This window comes from Anopheles funestus, chromosome 2RL, assembly GCF_943734845.2.
Source record: "Anopheles funestus chromosome 2RL, idAnoFuneDA-416_04, whole genome shotgun sequence".
NCBI classification, from domain to species: domain Eukaryota; kingdom Metazoa; phylum Arthropoda; class Insecta; order Diptera; family Culicidae; genus Anopheles; species Anopheles funestus.
Window position 1 is genome coordinate 42012290 of NC_064598.1, and position 20604 is coordinate 42032893.

A 20604-nucleotide genomic window follows, 5' to 3' on the forward strand; every position below is an offset into this window, starting at 1 on the left:
CACTTAATTCAGATCACCCCTATCTACAACTGGGCTGTTTGAAGCTAGCAATTGACTAGAAACGGACGAAATTGATCAATTTTGGAATTTTTTTTGCAAATAAGAACCAAGATTTTTATGAGAGAATATTATTATTAGTTATGAATCAATATACAGACCGTCCTCCTCATCACAAAAGATTGACTATCTGGATACGTTTTAAAAATAAATCTAGTAAGCCAGCAATGGCCGGCATGGCTTTATAGATCGTTAAGCCAAGAATTATGAAGCTATCTTCAAAAAGGCAATAATTTATACAACAAAACAGCGCATATTTGACTCATTTCCTTGAACAGTTCTGGCCTGTTTATGAGCCTTTTCATGACAGCGGAGGAAAGTGATATGAACCTTTTCGATTACATGAACCCATTTTTCAAATGCTATAACTTTTGATCGATTTCTGGATCTCTTTTTTATATAACCTGCCGCATAATGTCCTAAATACTCAGTGTGCAGACGCTAACAACGGATTACAATGTATTAAAATTGCCCCAAAATGCTTTGCATTGGCTAAACTATAACGAAACATAGAAGAACATGTTATCCAGAAGAGCTTTTGTGGCAATACAATCTGGGATTCCCAATTTTGGCTTTCTTCTACTTTATATACCCGTAAGCAGGATAGTTAGTGCTGCGTTTTGGAGTACGATCCGGATATGATTCGATGCCGGGTACTGTTGTGTAAGACCGGAACAGTTGCTATCTGTACAACTGGGATGCCCTGGTCTAAGGAGTTATGTATTACTCACAAATTCGACCTGGGCGAATTCCCTTATCTCTCTTTCCGTAATCTTCAAAAGAGTCTAATCGTATCGTATTTCACAAATGGTTCCAAATACAATGAGCTCATGCTAAACAAATCGTTGTTGCACAGTAACACCGTTCAGTTTTGTGACACATAATTCAACGTTCCCAGTACGCACCTGTACGCATTGCTTTAATGTTCCCCCAAACAATGTTACCCATCATCATCTGTGACATATTCGGTTTGAAATGTTTTGCAAAACCAACACTAACTACACCTGGTAATGTTTTCCCGCACGTCCGCACTAATGACCCGTTGATTACGCAAATATTGTACCGGCGGGTTTTTGGTGTCGGTGCCTGGAACGGACAGCAGGCGGGTAGAGAGAGAGAGAGAGTCGTAAACGCCACCGCCGTAACCATTAACATGTGAGAACTGTGTGTTTTTGCTGTGGTAACAAAAACAGCCAGTGATGAACTAAGTCTTCTAGGCTTAAGGTAGCACATCTCCCTAGCATTATGTTCAGGCATGCAACAGGCGAGAGGGTCATCGTAGGGTCACTGCAAAACTATGCCGACCAGCCGACCAAACAGTGCGAAGAAGCAGCGCGGCAAATGAACCTGCTGCTGTGGTGAAGCTTGAAGCCCGTCGAGTCCAAAGACCCTCTTGTCCCCGGGGTTGGTAGGGGTGAGAATTGTGCAACCAGCCGGAACGCAGTGAATCGTTAATGTGTGTGGGGTGCAATCGACACCGACCATAGTTCTGGCTTCTTCGGTAGGATCCGTTGACTGGTGGACATCTTGCGGACGCGAAACAGTGGGACCAAGTTCCAGGCAATCCAAAACCTTGTGGTTGTTCTGGTAATAATTGGTGGTGCGCTAGGGTAAGCCGAAGCACCCGGTGATAGGCACCGGGCAAATATGTCTTGATTAGCATCGAATAGCGAGTCTAAGCTGTAGGAGTTCTGGGAAGATCTGCCTTTCTAATCTCGGTTGGTTTGCCCGGGAGAACCGATAGTGAGAATTTAAAAAAGAAGTGGTCAAAGACTTTATTCTAGTTCGAATCATGAGGTTTTCTAGCGGTAGATTTATTCCAGAAAGTTGTTCAGCAAAAAAAAACAAACAAAACCTTTAAGATCGGAAAAAGGGACTTCAAACATGACCCATTCAAACATGCCTTGTTTAACGAATCCTTTTTCGACCAAAAAAAAAAAAGGTCCATAATGCAGCAGCAATCTCAAGGCATGGGATTTAGCAAGTTCGCTTGCTCACAAACCCTATCCTTCACCAATTTAAACGATCACTAATCGTGTGACTTACAAATATTGCTGAAATCCGACAACCGTTTCCAAGCGAGCGGCTGTTAAACGATTCCTTTTTCCGTTGTTCCCAGTGGACGCTGCCGTTGGCTGTGTGAGAATCAGTGCCACAGTTCGTTAATTTGTAGCACTTTCTGTTTTAGGACTTTGGGACTGCAAACGGATGCTAACGGACGGGGGGGTGTTTTTTGGGGCCTGAAAATTGGCACTAAAACAAGTGCCTTCAGGATTGAACGCGTCGTACCCGATAGGAAGCGGACATTTATTTCCTTCCCTTCGTTTTGCGGTTTTTGTGGTACCAGCAAGGGATCACGTACGATTTGTGGAACCTTTTGTTGTTTTTTTTTTGCATGCGGGGAGAAAACTGAAACCCAACACGTGGTGTTTTCGTGGAGGGTAAAGGAAGGAGACCGGGATGCGTTCGTTCGGCCGGGTAGTTCCTGTGTGAATTTGTCCAAATCTTAAATCCCATGCCGAGATTGTAGCCGGCTTGAATGGTGTGCTTTTTTGTTTAAGAACAACTCTCCCTGCCATGGGGGTGGGAGAATTTTTCTGCCTGGTTTCGTGTTTCTACGGGATGCGATTGAACGCAGCATGAGATGATTGATTGCTCGGGATGATAAGTGTCCAGCAGTTGGTCGGAAGACACGAGCCATTTCTTGCACCCCAAAAAAAAGTAGATCAATGACCCCCCCCCGGGGGGAGGTGGGTGTAGTGCATACATGAAACCACCGAATGTGGTAAAAATATGCAGAAAGTTGTCCGGAACTTGACGAGGGTAGATGAGGAAACGTATATTGAAGATGGATTGTGTGAGGTGCCTTTGTTTTGCGCATGAAGTGAATAATTTCTACGAATACAAAACACTAGGTTTTGTACGTAATCATCTAGTATAGTAAAATCATAGATGATTACGATTTTGGGTATTTCTTTGGAGACTACTGTTATCTTGTATTTAGTTATATTTCTAAAACAAGACGCTGCAGATATTTATCCGGGAGGTATTGAAGAATCTTTCATAGTTCTGGTAGCAGCATTTTACAATGCTTTATCAGTTGTACCAACATGTCCTTGCACAACAACGTGTAAGGACACTGAATGCTTCATAAGCTTAGACTATGAACACTTAATGATATGGTTATATCCTTCAACATTACTGAGATGAAGGTTTGGTAGACGATAGCTTTAGGTTCAGTCCAATGTGTGACTCCACTCTCGTCTGAACCACACTGCTTTCCTCACACAAATCTGTTTGTTCAGCTATGGATCCCTCAAGTCACAAATAACCTTTGTGATCTAAAGGTAAACCTAGACTAAAAAAGGTTTTTCTTCTAAGCTTAATGTCCTACTAGTTTATGACTGACATTTTTGGCCTTTTTTACCATGTAGACCAATAGTTAGTCTTAGAAAGTAAACATGTGGAAAGGTTCTCGTATGGCATTTGCACCGATCCTGTCTTAGGATATTTTACACAACAAATATATTGGATATCTTTAAAAAATACATAATAATACAATACCATGAAGTGAGGAGGAAAAAAAGGTTATAAGGATATTTATAATCTATAGCGGAAATCATAACAATGCATTATTAGAAACTTTGTATCCGGTGGGATTAATTAGGCGTTGTTTATTATGAGTTCTTGAATCCCGACAATACTCCGTTAAAGGATTAATACAAATCAAGCATTAGCATTGGAGTATAAAAGGTCTCCATTATACGCAAAAGTATAACAAGGCCGTTTTGCTTCATGGTTTCGGATTTTTTAAACTCTCCTTATTTATTTTCATTTCTAGTTTTACAAATAGGATTGATAAGAAATAATTAATAGGATCGTTGCAAAACCCAAAAAGAGGACACAATTTGTAAGCTGCCACAGTGATGATAGACTATTGCAGCCAACATTTCGAAATGTAAAATTTCTTTTATTTTTATATACTGATAATTATTCAATAAAAAAAAATTTAAAGTTTACGTTTTGTCTAACATTTTGAATTTTAAATATTCGCTGGTACTATAGCAAAATAATATTATTTATTACTTTATTTTTTATTTGTATATAATTTTTACGGCAAATATTAATTAAATACGGCCATAATGTCAGCCTCGAAAGGTTGAAATGAGTCCAATTTTCACAAGGCATTTCCTCCTTGTACTTTGCCTTATCCCGGGCATACTCGGTTTATAGCTAAATAACCTTTCTCTCTCTCTCTTGTTGGCTTTAACGACCTCTAAGGTCACGCCAACCATTTCTGGCTTACTAGAGTTATTTTGACAGCGATAGTCAGCCCTTAAGCCCTTAACAATTGTTACGGGGGAGCGGTCCAGATGAGATTTGATCCCCTGTCCTGCCGTGCGGAACTGGCGCCATTTAACATATTCTCCACCGGGTCGCTCCGGGGTAGCTAAATAATGTTATACATAATTTTGAAATCAATATAAAAAAAACAAACAAAACCTGTTTAACCTGGAGTCAAATTTATCACTGTATTATCAAACGGTGTAATGAAGAATATCCATAACATGTTGCAATGAAACATGTTAAAGCTTTGGAATGCAACAAACTTGTGCTTGAAAGGTACATCCATCGATTAATATCCCACGAATATGCCCCACCAGCAACATTTCCGTAGGTATATTAAAAATGAATTAAAAACAACTTTAATAATCCTGACATTTGATGGACGTTGGCATGCTGTTCGGTATCATCATGTTCCATATTTGAATGTGTACAAAAAAAATCCCGCACATTTTTACATACACACACATAGAACACGGGTGCATTATTGAACAATTGGGAACGGATCGTGTTTGCATTCCGGTCAGTATTCTCCCAGTACCAGTCAGTGAAATGCACCACAGGCCTAAAACGTGACCGTGCACTACTGAACTGCTGGAGAAAGCATTGGATGGTTGATGTATCGTTAAATATACAGGATTGTGTGTCAAGAGTCTGGTCAAGTACTAATGCATGAACGGACGGGGATGTTGTTGCGATGCCTAAAGCATGTTTATGTTGCTGTACTGGATAAGTTAAAATTACGCACTTTTTTTTGCTGCAAAACAACAAACACAAAAAAACGCACCGTCCATGGGTATGAAGCTCAGTAATGGATCTGGTACAGGATCACGTTTTTATTTCACTTTTGGGTCGTAAAATGTTCGTGTGCAGTCGTTGTGGTTTATTTTCGGTGCCCGGATTGCGTGCCACAAGAGGAGCTGAACATGTAAACATGGCTTAAAACTCAATTATGCTGGCGAGACAGATTCGTCGAATGGGGAGAGAGGGAAGGAGTTCAAATTCGCACGCTTAATGAGCCGGGTGCCTGGTCGAAAGAACGGCGATGAACGATAGTGCACACTATCAACTACACCTCTGAGACTCAGAGATCGAGATTTCGATTCCGTTCGTTTGTGCTATTCTTCTGCTTAAATATCAAACAAAACAGCGCCAAAAAAAAAACCTGTTGAACGGCTGTATGTTGATTAGGATCTTGTACTCACTTGCTCATGCTGTGAATGGTGAGAAAACATTGAAAACCGAAAACTGCTAGCATTAGAGGCCTGGCGACGTGATTATTGAGGCTTTCGGTTTAGAGGAAACAAACATAAAACCCGCGCACAACGAACGCGGTTTAATGTTTCTATGGTTTGGTTTGTCAAATTTTCACATCATTCTGTACAATTCGTCAAAACGATGATACCCTTGAGAAGGTGGTGACGGCTAAACCCATCAGAGTGCCCGCGGAAGGTCTAACAATAATTGTTGGTTTTACACAAAATGCACACCACCACCAACCCGGGTGGGAGGTCAGTTTTAATACCTGGGGGCTAGTGATGCTTGCCCAGCGTTGTTTAAATGTAAAAATAATAATTATTTTTCGCTTTACCAAGGGAAATGTGTGCGTGTTCTCTGCTTTGTGGCGAATGAAGAAGAAAACCCATTGGAACGATGCTGTTTACACCCACTCAAAAAAAAAAATACTGCGATCTTTGGCGAGATTACCCTAACAGCAAAAAAAAAAGAAGATAAAACTAAAAACTGTCTTATCTGTTGCAGCGGCACAGATAGCAAGCAGTGAAAGCGTTGTGAATGATGGCAAACGGATTTAAAATTTATTCCAATAACACATTTTTCTGTCTTTCTTCCGTGTGCAGATCTGGGGGGCGATAAATTTCAGTTTAAAGAATTATGAGCTTTCACTCCGACATGACAGTTTACAGTGCTTTTCTCCCTGCCGTTGGTTGAGTTTTTACGTTGCTTTACGCGTTTGATACGGATTTATAGCAAATATTACCTTTTAAAGGTGTTCAGTTCCGTACCGTTAAAATTGTTGTTCCACAAGAATGTTTGTACGGTTGCTTTAAAAATGTACAATACGTGAGCAAGTTTTAAAAAAAAACATCGATCAAATAAGATTTCAAATCAAGTTAAATTATTAAAAGTAGAAATAGAAAATTATTCGATAAATAATGGAAAACAAACATCACAAAGAACAATCCTAATATGTACAAGTAAATTTCAAATTTTTTTTTACAAAAAAAAAAACTTTTTATTATGCAAAATAATTACGTAATTCTTAATCAAGATATTGTTGAACCGAAACTTAAAAATTTTTATCATCTTTCTGAAAAATTAACAAATTTAGTATAAAACATTTTTTTGTCTTTGAAGCCCAAGAACATATCGAGCCATTTTTTTTATTTTCACGCCTAAAATGAGGCATTTTGCGATAACTTGTTACTTGTTTTCGCGTTCTGCGTTGATCGAAACAAGTAATAGTCGAATGGTGCCGAGGCTAAGTTCTAAGGCCGGCGAGGTAGAATTGCTTATACGTAATTTTCGAATGAAGCTGAAATTACCAAAGTTTCTAATAATTAAATGATAAAAAAATCCAACGTCTAACTGCTTTTTCAAATGACGCTATAATTTTGGTTGTCCGTTTTGAACAAAAACAATTATGAAAAAGATTGATCTCATTTCACACTGGCACGATCACCTGAATAGCGGTTCTTTTGTCCAGATCGGAAGTGATGATGCTACTGTGACATTACCTCGAATGGCCACCCAGAAGAAGATGAGTGTGTGGAATGGAACGTAAAATCAACGGTTAGAAGGTTTTTTGTTTTTGAAGGGATGAAACGGAGAACGTACAATCTATTAAGAACTGCGATCGTCGGGGTTGAAAAGCGCATTAAGAGAGAGAGACGGTAGAGACGGAAAGAGAGGGTGAGAGGGAAAGAAAGATACAGCCAAAAAAATGCGCCCCTAGCGGAGTGTCAAGTGCACGCTAGATGGGGTCAGGTGCTGCAGGTTGAAAGAACCCACCCTACTAGAGCACAGTAACAACGATCACTAGTTGCCGGTGAATGGTGGTGGTTGGTGCATGTTTATATTGAAATTACAGTGCAAACACATAAACTCACAAATCTAGGAAGGAAGGGGGTGTAAAGTGAGGTATGAAAAAAAAACAAAACAAAACTGCATATGTTGCTAACATTATCATGCTAACAGATAGTGGAAGGCAAAGAAAGGGAAGTTGGTGTGGAAGTTGGGCATAATAAAGATCACAACGCATGTAATGTATACGAGCTCGTTTGTCGAGCATGAACGCAGTAGTACGCAAGTACCAAATAAACGAAGAAGCAAAAGTGTAATGGAAGAAAGTGTATGAGGATAAGAAAGAAATAAGAAATTTGATGATGTGATGTAAATAACACGATGAAGCAGAACGGATCGGAAGGAAAAGATAAGAACGGTAGAAGGAAAAGCTAAAAACAGAACAGTAAAAGTAAGCGAGAAAAAAAAACGATGAGTTGCGAAAGAAGAGAAAACCTCTGCTGAAGTAGAAGGGAGTGAGAAAACGGAAAAATAAGTTAGAAAAGAAAATAAGATAAGAAAAAGTAGAAGAAGAGAAAGAGAAAAAGAGAGAGAGAGAGGGAGAGAGAAAGAGAGAGAGAGAAAGAGAATGCGAAAAGCAAACGAAGGTGATGGAGGAGAAAGAGAGCAAAACGAAAAACAAACGCCGCCGGAACAGCAACGAACCCCCATTACACAAGGCGCAGACGTAAGATTCGAATGCAAGAGGGCTTTACAGGGGGGGGTTCGCGCAACGTTTTTAGCCCACGACGGACGGGCGACAAAGGGCATAGGGCGCTGTCTGGGTAAGGTGGGAAGGGGAATTAAAAACACAGAGACAGAGACGCACCAAAAGCAAGCAACAACAGCCACTTGCGCACACACCGAAGCGTATTGTTTTTAGCAGGCGCATGAGAAGGAAACGAATGAAGCGGCGTAGCCTCTTGTTGGGGCATGTTTGGGCCCGGTACATTCGACCGTCAGTTTCAAATCAACACTGTTCCGAGGCAGTTCAGAAAGACGCACCCAGCGTGCTTGTCCGCGAATCTGTTACGTTGTCCGAGTGTGGTGTACGTTCGGTGTGTGTGACCAGAGTTTAGGTGGGAAAATTTATGGCAAAGCTGTCGCAGGTGTCGGTGAATTTTAGTGGCGCAGGTTAAAGGTTAATAGTGGGGGAATGGAAGTGTTATTTAGCTGCTTAATTGACCATCCACTGCCAAGTGAAGAGCTGCATTAATACAAAATCAATCAACGACGTCTAGTGTCTTACCCTTAAGAGCGTTACTATGGTAACGCATCATTTCTTGGATGAAAGTGCATGGTGTTACAGCGTTCAGGATTCTCATTGCTGTTGGGCAGTGATTTCTTAATTACCTTCAAGAGGCGAAAGAAAAGAAGCTTTGTTTTTTGTTTCAGCTCTCCGGATGTGTGTGTGTGTGTCTGTAGGAAGCCGTGCTACAAACGGAAGGAAATAATAGTTGAGTGCATTTCGGAATATCTAACGCGTGTGTGCGCATCTTGCTCAAAGTTGTTTGAAGGGAGAGTTTTTAAGCTATGCCATAACGGTGGGCAGTTGTATCGTATCGCTTTGTAAGGATTCCGGACCCTTTTTGGTTCGTTACGTTTTCTTACCATGTTCGTGCATGCATGCAGGAAGAATTCACCTGTGCCCAACAGACGTACCTCTCATCCTCTTTCTAACCTCAATAATTTTTGTTCTTCCCCCGGTTGGGTTCCACGTTGGTAACTGCTGGAAGTTTTGAATTGTTTATCGCCTCCCCGCGTTTGCATCCCTTTCCCTAAACTTACCCAATATCCTTCCTTTAGTCACACTGCCCTTTGAGTCTTCCACAAAATTCGGAGGGTTCGTTGCTTTCCGCTAGTTTTGCAAGCGAGAATGGGCGTGAAGTTTGTTTACGAATGGTGAGGTTGTACCGTGTCAGGATACGGCAACACACCCGCAATAGTAAACGATGCGTTGCCGTAGTAACTGTCAAATGTCAAAACGACACCGGCGGTTCAACAACGATACCCCGTTGGGATAATAACCACCTTTGGGAAAAATAGTTCGTTACGATTCTTCAGTAGCGTACAAATCGTTTAGCATTCCGCATTCGCAATCGAAGTGTGTGCGGGCTGTGTTCGATCGTGTCAGATTTACGGTTGATTCGGGATTGCTGGTTCTTCCTGAACGGATTCTCAAGCGCTCAAGGATAACCGAGCCGCATGCAGGATGGTGTTTCTTGTATTACTATGCTTTGCGCTGTTTAGTGCCGTGTTGATTTACATCATCTTTTCGTTCGGTATATGGGTTTGTTGTGAATAGTTTGCCGAAAGGTGATGTGGAGATGTGTGGAAGAAATAAATCAAACGCAACAAACGGCATCAACCTCTGCCAGGCAATACCCCGCCAGATGATGCGCTAATGAGGTACGAAGCAAATCCAGTGATCGAATTCATACGCTGATCGAGTGTGGTAAAGGAAAAAGTATAAGATCAAGTAAGAACGCATCCCCGGCACACAGTGTATATCCAGGAAGCTCCGATGATCTGAGCAGTGACGGGAGAGGAGTAAAATTCGTTGAGCTGTGTGGCCTGCCTTCATGGGCATCTTCATTGGGAGATAACGAGTAAACTGGCCAGTTGGTGCTGTGGCTATTTCTACACTTTCGTAGCTGAACCTTACGTGCAATTTTGTTAATAATCGAAGAAAAGAAGTGTTTCGGGTGCGAGCATACACGATCGATGAAGAGGAGTGCATAACAGATTGGAAGAAAATCTTGCGATTTGGCTAGAAGATATGTTTAATGCGTTTAATTTATGATGTTATAGTACCACCACATGTGCTGTGAGCTGTCAATGATCTCTTGCTCTTGTTAGGGGAGATTAGATTTAACTTGTTTAGCCACTGAAGTGACACGGTACAGCGAAATTGTTGAAGAGTGAGTGAATTTTTGGAAAATAATGTTTTGTTATGATATTGAAGAAGATCGTGTAACAAAAGTTAGTGACAGAATAACTAAAAAAGAGTGTAAATCATTAAAAGAAACAATGATGATATCATCCATTATCGAGCAGAAATAATTAAATTGAAACAACTTCAAAAAAAGGTAAGCAACTGAAGCGTATATTTTATCTTTCTGTCTTTTTCTATTAAATGAAATGTTTTCTTCTGCGTCTAGTTCTCTTGAAGTAATTGAATTATTTGTTTTTTTTGTATTGTTAAATTCGTTACCAGTCATTAGGCTAACAATCTGATTCATAGTTTATAGCTGTACTGCATCGAAACACACGCACACACCCCTTTTGCTGTGTGATTATGACAGCATAAACAAAGCTATTTGCCTGTCTGCTTAGTTACAAACGCCCCTAATGGTCGTGAATAATCGATCAGGCATTAATATATACTTACTACAGATATGTTACGTGGTATAAACTATTTCGTTTTCCCCTCTTCCTTCCGGAGGTATCTCTTCGGGGTATAAAAGCTGCGTCAATTGATTTACAATGAGTTCCGTATGCTTTGCCGGTCACGAAAATGTTCTCTTCCTTTGTCCCCTGTTTGACGGAAGAATATGCATGAACGATGTTCTACCATTCCTGTCACAGATACTCCCTCTTTGCCAAGGAATTTATAGTCCTTTCATGCGGAAAGCTATCAAACTGTGTCCCCCTCTTGCCACGGATACAGCAAGTTGTAGCTAGCTAAGGGTAGAATGGTAAGAAATGGCACAGTTTTTGGGTGGAAAAATATGAACAGGAAAGGTTTACAACTTTTTTGACATGGTTTGTTAAGTCTGGTGACCTGAAGCATGCAGCAATTGGTGTGTGTGTGTTTTTTTTTTCTTGGTTTGTTGTGGTTTGTTGGTTTGTTTGATATGATAGGGAGTAAGTTTTGGGAAAGTTTTTTCTTCTTCTTTCCTATACCCAAAAGGATTCACCAGCGAATCCTTTCGCTTTGTATTTATTTGATGATGTCGCGTGAAGAAAGCGCACAAAACCTTCTTCGGTTTTTTTTTTTGGGTAATTTCTTGCCTTGTACCAATTACGCTTGCCTTGCGTGTTGAGATGCTATCCGTCGAGAAGGAGAGTAAAGTTTTTATTTTTAGCCAAAAAGTTTTTCTTTTAACCAAAACCAGAAAATAAAACAAAAACGGTAGACACTTTTGACATGACACGAAACGAGGGAAAATTATTATACTTGTATGAATTTTGTATGAGAAAATATTGTTTGTCTTATTTTGTATATGTTATTTCCTTACTCTTATTCTATTTTTTATTATTATACTTATGAATTTTGTAAGAGAAAATATTGTTTGTTTTATGGTGTATTATTTTCTTATTCTCTGGAGATAAAAATTTATTTCAGTATAAATGATTCACTTCATTTCATTCATTTAGAAAATGAATTCTTTTACCAAAAAAGCATCACATTACAGAGACATACATCTGCAGGAGGTTATGCATTAAAATTAAGTGAAATTATTTCTGCACCACTTATTAAACATTGAGAAATACAGCTGGTAGTAATAATTGTACCCCTAGCGAGCGTAAATGGCATTTAAAGCGTAATGCGTAGCGTTAAAGCGAGCGTAAATGGCATTCTACAATTTAAGAAAACAAAAATTGAAATAACCTTAATGTACGTTTTGTTTCTACACTTGCAAACCGTACACCCATGCCAATGTTCAATAAAATGGTAATTGCTTGCAGTTCGTTAGTCTGCTGTTTTTTTTTTTGCTTTTTCTTTCGACAATAAATGATTTCGCCTTCTTTAAACTGTTTCGAACAGGCTCCTTCAGCACCTCCAATAGCCACATGTTACGGGGGCGTGAAAAGTTTTTTGGCCCATTTTAATTGTCCATCATCCAATGGCATTCTGTTTTTTGGGGAGCCTTCGAGGCGTATGATTGTGTTTTTTTGTCTTTCTTTTTGATGGACATTAATTTTCAACACAGAATTTCTCTATGTAAGCGTTACGGGTTTTTCGCAAGGATTTTGGGTACTTTGCTCGAGAATGTACATATAAACACTTGTTCATAAAAAGTGGATTTAGAGGGAAAGGTTCTTCGGACCATCAATCCCAACGAGCACAATAAAGTCATAGCCGCTAAGTAAACAGTTTGAAATTGAAACGAGCGAAGAGAACTATTAGAGACGAAAACAGTGGAATTCGTCTCATCGCATTGAAATGCTTCAATTTGCAACAATTACGTGCTAGAGCGGTCCACTTGAAGCTGGAACTGGTTGCTAATTGCTCACTTTCCCGTTGAGTTTCAATTTTCCGTCCGCATCAGACGCCCCTTCGGTTCATTTGCTTGTGCGTCTTTCTTGGCTCTCTCTCTCTCTCTCCCTATCTCAACCATCAACTCCCTCAAATTGACAACCATCAATGCGTGGGAGGTCGTTTTTTCTTTAAAACTTCTTTATGTAAAGAGATGTCAGAAGAAATGAATCTAAATCCAGAACATTATGGTAAGGTGATTATTTTACGATTGACTAACCGCAGAAGCTGCTATTAAAATATTCGCACAAGAATCTGTTTGAAACATGACTCATGCAGTAGATAAAAAGTAGCTCACTAACACGGTACCTATCGTGTGATTCATTTATCGTAAGTCAGTTCAAGCAAAACTCCCTACTTCCTGTCATAAAAAACATGTACAGAAGGGTATGTAATGGCGTGTCACAAATTATGCACATATTTACTCAAAAATGAAATAGGGACAGGATAGCATTTGATATTTAAAAAAACAATTGTTACATCATGATTTATTAGAGGTTTAGAGCACGTATACAGGGGTGGCCCGGTGGTATATCTGAAAAACGGCACCGGCCCACACGACAGGACTGGGGATCAAATCCCATCCAGACCGTCTCCCGTAGCAAGGACTGACTATCCGGCTATGCGGCAAAAAAAGTTTTGTAAGTCCGAAATGACAGGCATGCCCTTAAAGGAGACAAAGAGAGACACAGAGAGAGAGAGAGAGAGAGAGAGAGAGAGAGAGAGAGAGAGAGAGAAAGCACGTAAATAAACAGAAAAGTTTTAGAAAATTATTACAGCACAAACAACAGAAAAATTTTAGAAAACTTATGATAAAAGTGTTGGTAATCATGTACAAGAATAGTTTTTATTTTATTCGTTTTAGTGTTACTGTTGTGATCCAAAGATGTCAGTTAATTTGAATATATTAAACTCAGTTTTACTGCATTTCATGCAGTATTTCGTATTTAAGATACAGACATATATTAAGTTTTTTTTTCATTAACTTTCCGTAGATAACTGACGTAACTCGTATAATCTTTTTGGATCCAACGAATTTCTATTTGAGTGTGCTTATACTTTCGTCTGGCAGTCTGGCAATGTGTATGGTCCCTGAGTTTAAATTGAAACTGTTTTTTTTGTACTATTCTATCTGACGAATGACGACCCGTCTGTATATGTACATTAGAACTGTCTGTTGTCTACTTGCTTTATTCCTGTCTGCTAGTCAAAAGCCGTCAAGTGTATGGCAATATTCAAAAGATAACCAGCAGCCAACATTTGATTGAGAATGTGAAGAGGGCATCATGAGTGACCACCGTCTAGCATTCTAGCCCCCGTGGCATTTTCCCAACCCAACTGCATTCACCCCTCCTCCACCCACCCAGGATGCCGGCACGATATTGCAACATCGCAATTTTATGTTGCACACTTTAGTACAGCCGTAGTGCCGTGCGGTCACTTCCACGAACGACGGAGCCCTTTAATTTTTCTCACGTGAAAAAACGCACTCGTGCATCACCTTCGCATGGGAATAGTTTTGCAGAAGCGCAAAAAGACAAAACCAAACCGAAAGAGAATTGGTGTGCGTGTGTCCGGTCTTAGTTTGCGGTTTTTGCAGCTCGTCCGTCCGTTCATGGATGAGTTCTTTCCTGTGTACGGTTATTTGCCTTACATGGTTTCCGCTCCGGATGGAACGGGGAAACAGGAATTTAAAGCACCTCAGAACATTCCATCGACTGCTTGTTCAACGTGTAATACGTGTCGCGCGTCTGGTACGAGATTTTAAAGCATTCTGTTTGAGGATTAAAGTCCCTTTGGTGTGTGTTTGTGTTTTGTGGAATAGATAGTGTTCAAGAGCCGTGCGAAGTGGCATTTGCCAATTTTGTGGCAAGGAAATGACGTCACAAATGACATTGAGGGTTTCTTCCGTGATGGTGAAAAAGTTTTTCCCGCTCTCTCGACATTCCTCTTTTGGATGGTTGGCTAATTGGTTCGGGTGGGAAAATTGCAGTCTGCTGAGAACCAACGCTAGTGGAGATATCGAATCAGGCAAGGGTTCATTCATAAAAGTTTTTCCACTGTCGATTCGAAAGTCGCTCGGTTCTTGGTTGTGGAAACGTACAGCAAGGCATGAGGGGTAGAAAGACTTAAATCATTAGTTAGAAAAAATGTTCTATATTTTGCTAGCGCGCACGACATAAAGATGGCAATTATCATTAACTCAAAAGCAAAATACAGTTGCGGATTCTTTGACCGGTGTGGGACAGTTGTGCAAAAATGAATCGGTATACACTCATTTCATAATGAGTGGTTTAGAGTTTTCTTTTGCCTCCTACAAGCTAGTACTTATGAGAAAGAAAAATTATATTATTTATATATTATTGTTGTCTCATAGATTCAATCTTTTTGTCTACTTTTAAAGTAAAAGAAAGCAAAAAAACCATTTAACGATAGGAGAAAAAAATGAGGAGACAGATGAGATCCGTCGCTCAAGGACATAATTTTTGCTTTCCATGAGGAAAAGCAATCGCCAAAGAGTGCTAAAAAAAAAATGTTTCCTGTGTGCCCGGTAGCCACCCTAACCGGCTCATCCTTTCCAGACCATATACAGCGGCTGGCGCAATTGTGTATTATCATAATCTTCCTCAGATAATCGCCATCACTGTCGTTGACAGGCGCACCATGCTGAAGGCAGCAATATCTTTTCTCACTTCTTACTTCCGTTTCCGAAGGCGACAGTAAGCTGGATTTTTTGTTTTGTGTTTTTGTTCCTTTCCTGTACGAAACCCCTTTTTGCCTGCAGTTTGTACTTTTCCGCGCTCCAGTTTCCGGTCACTTTTGTCGCGAGCTTTGACGCTTAAGTCTCCCCGACCGTTTGTGGCCAGTGTGGTGTTTGATTTTTGTAATGAAAAACACCACCACAGCCCTCCAAGAGTTTTGGTAGGCCGATTGCTCCCGCTCCCCTGGGGTGTTGGGAAAAAAAGCTCTTTTCTCTTTTCGACAGCTTACATTCGCAACATTGTTAAACATATTTACACTGTCGATCAGATAACCGATGTTTTATAGGATCGAGTTTTTTTTGTGCACATTCTTCGTTGAGTTAATTTTGTACCTCTCGGTTGCCTTTGTTATCGCCAAACGAACTGCCAGCTGATCATGTTTAGATGGGTTGTGCTTTTGCTTTTTTTCTTGCTCTTTACTCTTGCGGAGCTTCCATTTAGGGGTTTTTGTTTCGGGCTTTTTTCTTTCTTTTCTTCCGATGATTACGTTGTGTGCAGTGTGTGGCGCTACGATGCAAAAATATTGTACCTATTTTCCCAGCATCATCGCCGGTTCCTGGTTATGCTAATGAGCCTCTCGAAGCTCTCGAAGCCATTAGGGCGCTTCTCGGGCGATTTTTGCTCCAAGCCGTCCGCATCCGCTCTTTGCGGTCCTTCGCTGGGGAGGGTTTTTTTTGTGGAAGAAAAAAGCTTCGACAGTCCGTCTCACCTATAATGGTTGCCGGTTCCGATTCATTTTCCGGCTTGCTTGCGGCCGGTTAGAAATGGTGTACTAAACACACAAGAAGGGGGCAAAAAAATTGTTTGAATGACGAAACGGGATGATGAAGATGATGATGCTAATGCTGATGTTTGATGCTGTTAGTAGTTGGAAGAAGCGGGTTTTTATTTGTTAAAGTTGTGTGTACGGTTTCACTTACTTATTCCATTTCTAAGCCATTGGTGGAGTTTTTTACGAATGTTGATTTTGACCCGTTTCGCGGCTCAAACTCGATGGCGTGCAGGAACCTGACCTAGTTGCTTAAAATGCGCCACATTTTTCTCTATATGGGGTAGTAGTGGGTGAAATAAAATTCAGATTTGAAGGGAAAAATCAAATCAATGTAACACACACGCACAGTGCGTACTGATTAAATCAATTGAAACGTAAATGTAAGTCGTTGCTCAGATTTGGACCATCATTAGCGGGCATTTTTTAAACGTTTCTGGAAGCATTAGCAGTTTGTTATTTAAATGGCCTTATATAAGCCTGCATGCAAATTAAAAGCAAATAAATGCAATGCACCGACAAATAATGAAGTTACGTTCCAACGAGTAAACTTAGCACCAAATGTAAATTTGTAGTTCGTTTTTCTGGACTTCTGGAATTTCTAGTAGAGATGGGAACTCTGGGGCGGAATTATGAATCTAGTCCGTTTCCGGAGTCGAAGAACCGGAAGCGACTCCACAAAAATCTGGTTTTAACTCCGAAGTCAACTCCGTATAATTTCAGAATATCTCCGGATTTTACTCCGTGATCAACTCCGTATTACTCCAGATTCGAAGCTGACTGTTAATTTCGACATTGTGTCCGAAGTCGACATCGCAATAAACGGAATTTTTCTTATAATTTCGTCATATTTTGTGATGTTTTTTCACATTTTTTCGTATTGTTTTTTAAAGATTTCCATAAATATTTGAATAAATTGTTTGGGTTATTTTTAGAATTCCACAGTTTTCTTCAATGTTTCGATTATGTTTTTTTACATTTTTCGTTGGTATTGTTCGTAGTTTTCAATTGATGTTGGTATTGAATAGCTGTGTTCCAAAAAGCTCCATCATCATTTCTAACATTTTTTATGAGTTTAGAATAGTTTGTATTCCTTAGTTTAGTTAGTTCTCGCTGTATCATCTTGTTATTATCCTCTAAATTTAGGAACGGGAACGGGATAATTGGAAGACGACCCCGGAATGTCCTCCTGGAGTTGGAATACTCCGATTCTGGATAAAATTGGATTTTTTTCTTCACTACTTTTCCTAGCACTTGACGAAAGCTTTTAGTGGAAAACCGATATCATATAGAATTTCAGTAGTTTGAATTTAAATATACGCCACATGGTTGTCAATTAATTTTTTGAAAAATTTTGTATCGCAAGTAGTAGATGATACTGCAAATCTAAGTACAATTTTAATGAATCAAGTCGGTTAACTCGATTTTTATCGCAATAGAGAGAGACTTCAAAATCTGAAATCTATGTTTTTCCCATACTCTTCAATGTGTATAATTTCTCTAAAAACACTCCCTGGTCAATATTTGAGGGAAATTGCAATTGAATTGAGGAACACAAAAATACAAGGTGATCTTCATTTAAAGCTTTATCATGTAATACATACTAGAAAACATATGATTTTTTGTTGTTGTTGAAAAAATTGATCCTACCGATAACAAATAAACAAACAAATAAAACAATTAACTATGAATGAAATATCCGTATTGTTCGAATGCACCCATTATCGATTGGATTACAGAAAAGGAGTATTGAAAATATTGACACAATTAAAATTAAACTCAATTATGTTTCATTTCGCTGCGAGGGCATTTTCCACGCGAACGGTAGAAGCGGACGAGCACAAAAGATTGATCTGATTGATGTTTCCAATAGTTCGGCACAAATCGGCACAAATCGAATCGCGAACCATTTATTTGCACGTTTTATAAATGTGAGGAAAGAACTGACAAATTCTGTGTTCCGTGCTGAACACTAATGAGTGCTTCGCAACACAAATAGCAAGTGTTTTGCTGTATGCATAGGACGGATACAGATGGAACCAGCGCTTGTTGGAGCATGAAATTTGCTATGATTGACTTCCTGATTGAATGCTGTTTTGCAAGAATGTTTTAAATGAAGTGTTGAAGTGATGACCATTTCCATTGGCGCTTTAAATTAAATGCAGAATTGTACTGACGATTTCCTAGACAGGTAGAATTACCTTATAGTAAGTGAGATTAAAGATGAAAATTTTTATCATCCTTATCCAAAAATTTTAATACAAAACAATAAATCGCTCTTCGGTGCATCTTCTTTACCCAGTTTCAAATGTTTTGGCACTGGACCCTAGTCATAAGCTTTTCGCCCCCCCCCCCCCTTACTGATCCGGAAAAGGTTTTGCGTGGCATCGAGCTGCGTAAGATGTTACGGCTATTCCGTACGGTGTTTCTGGTGGTGAACGCTTTTTTTCTCTTCTTGTTTTGCTCTCTGCCTCCAATTAATATCATTTCCCATCTTCAAGTTTTTCCTCATACTAACCGACGGTATGTGGGAAGCAAAACGAAGCGGGAACCCGAACTACACGTCGGGTGATGGCAAAAAGTGATCTCTTAGCGCTGATGAATGTTTTAAAAGCGGATTGAAGTAAAAAACTGCAAGCAAAGAGAAAAAAATAGGAAAAACAAAAGAAAAATGACACGACACGGCCGCGTGGTAAGAATTCACGCGCTGGTGTTGCGGAGGGTTGACGACTATAGGCCGAGCGTAAAATTTCTCCATGATTTATGGATTTTCTCACACATTAATTATATAATGTTTTTTTTTGTTTTTGCTTCTCTTCTTTACGATTGTGCTGCGGGTATAAATGTTCCATCTTTTCCATCGCTACTTACCACCGTGAAGATAGCTTTCTTCTCTAAAAATCTTCGTTCGTTTTGCTGCGACGGGAATGGAGTTGGAAAATTGGCGTGAAAAATAAGATGTCGTGAGGGTGCCAGCCAATGGTCGCTGTTCCCCATGAGTTTGGGAACGATAGACGACCAGAATGCATTTTCCTTTTCAGCAGCAAGACATTCGTTCACCTACATCGCACCTGACAATAGTTATCGAGAGTATCTCGTGGTACCTTGATTCGCTCAATCTCCATCCATCTCTTACCGTGATCTTCGTTCGTCAGCTTCTGTGTGATTATACATCCAGCCAGGTACACTTTTCTCCGGAATTGGGTTTAATTCTGGGAGGGCGTATGTATAATAAGCTAGCATGCCCACTTCTATCATGCTGTGAGGTCAACTGTTTGGCCTAAATCAGGGCTACGGTATGGGGTATGAGAGTGTGAATTCGTAGCTTAGTGTTACTTTTGAACCAAATGTTCTTCAACACAGCTTTCCCTATTGTGTAACTGGATTTCGTATTTCTAGTGCGTATTGTGTGTATGGCACTTGTTCTCGAAAAAAGTTTTGTTAGAAAAGCTACCGCTGGGTATGGTATATTTTTTTTCTTCTTCTCCCTCAGCGATCATTCCATCGAAAAAAAAATGATTGATCTGAATTTGAGTTGGTAACATAATACAGACTTTCGGTACACCTGGAAACTGGAAATGCACCTCCGCAAAACACACATGTGGATTATTACGTTTTCATTTCAAACATTTCGCCCTTGATGTGTCTGTTTGCGTTAAGACCGTACTTGATAAAGCTATTTGAAGCAGAGTGCATGTACCGGTTTGCGACGCCAACGGGCACGCAACGCAACACGGGGCCCGTTTCGTAACATGAATGTGTGGCAAGAAACCTTTTTCGGTTGCTGCTGCTTATCAACGTAGAAAACATATGTCTAGATGTGTTATTTTTTTATCTATTCAATTAATATTATTAATTTCATTCTTCATAGATACAACATAATCAGTTTTAGAGTACTGATTGTTTAAAAAATTTGAGAATTTTTTCCGGCTTTTTCATGAAAAATTAAAATAATAAAAATACACTTTTTATGAAATTTATTATTGTAGATTATTCAAATGAATCTATGCAACAATGTACGGTCATTTTGTATAAGTGTTAGGAGGAAAAACATGTTTCATATTTGTTTATGCTTGTGCTCTTTGATTTGGTTTGAAGTTTAGATGTTCTTTAGCTAAAAACTAGTTTTGATTGTGAAACTGTGTCAGAAAAACTAAAATGTTTTGTGGTTTAATTTTTTTGTGTTTAGAAATACAACTGTTTCAAATATTCGGTTTAGAATACTTGTACGAAAAAGTACACACAGCACAAAAAGTATTTAGAAATTAAAAATAATAACGATTTTATATGTCTTCTTTGGAGTGTAGTATAATAAGTCGAATTTGCAA

The 20604-nt window shown here is 39.5% G+C and overlaps 1 protein-coding gene across 4 annotated transcripts in view; it reads left to right on the forward strand.

Moving 5' to 3' along the window:
- The first annotated feature begins 8285 nt into the window (after positions 1–8285).
- The window catches only part of LOC125761250 (uncharacterized), a 65322-nt gene continuing 53003 nt past the window's right edge, over positions 8286–20604 (forward strand). For 2 of the 4 annotated variants that reach the window (XM_049422201.1, XM_049422202.1), the window contains exon 1: positions 8552–10571. The gene's annotated coding sequence lies outside the window, so the exon portion shown is untranslated. Of the gene's footprint in view, positions 10572–20604 lie in introns of all 4 variants that reach the window. The other 2 variants (XM_049422199.1, XM_049422200.1) reach the window with 2 other exon arrangements.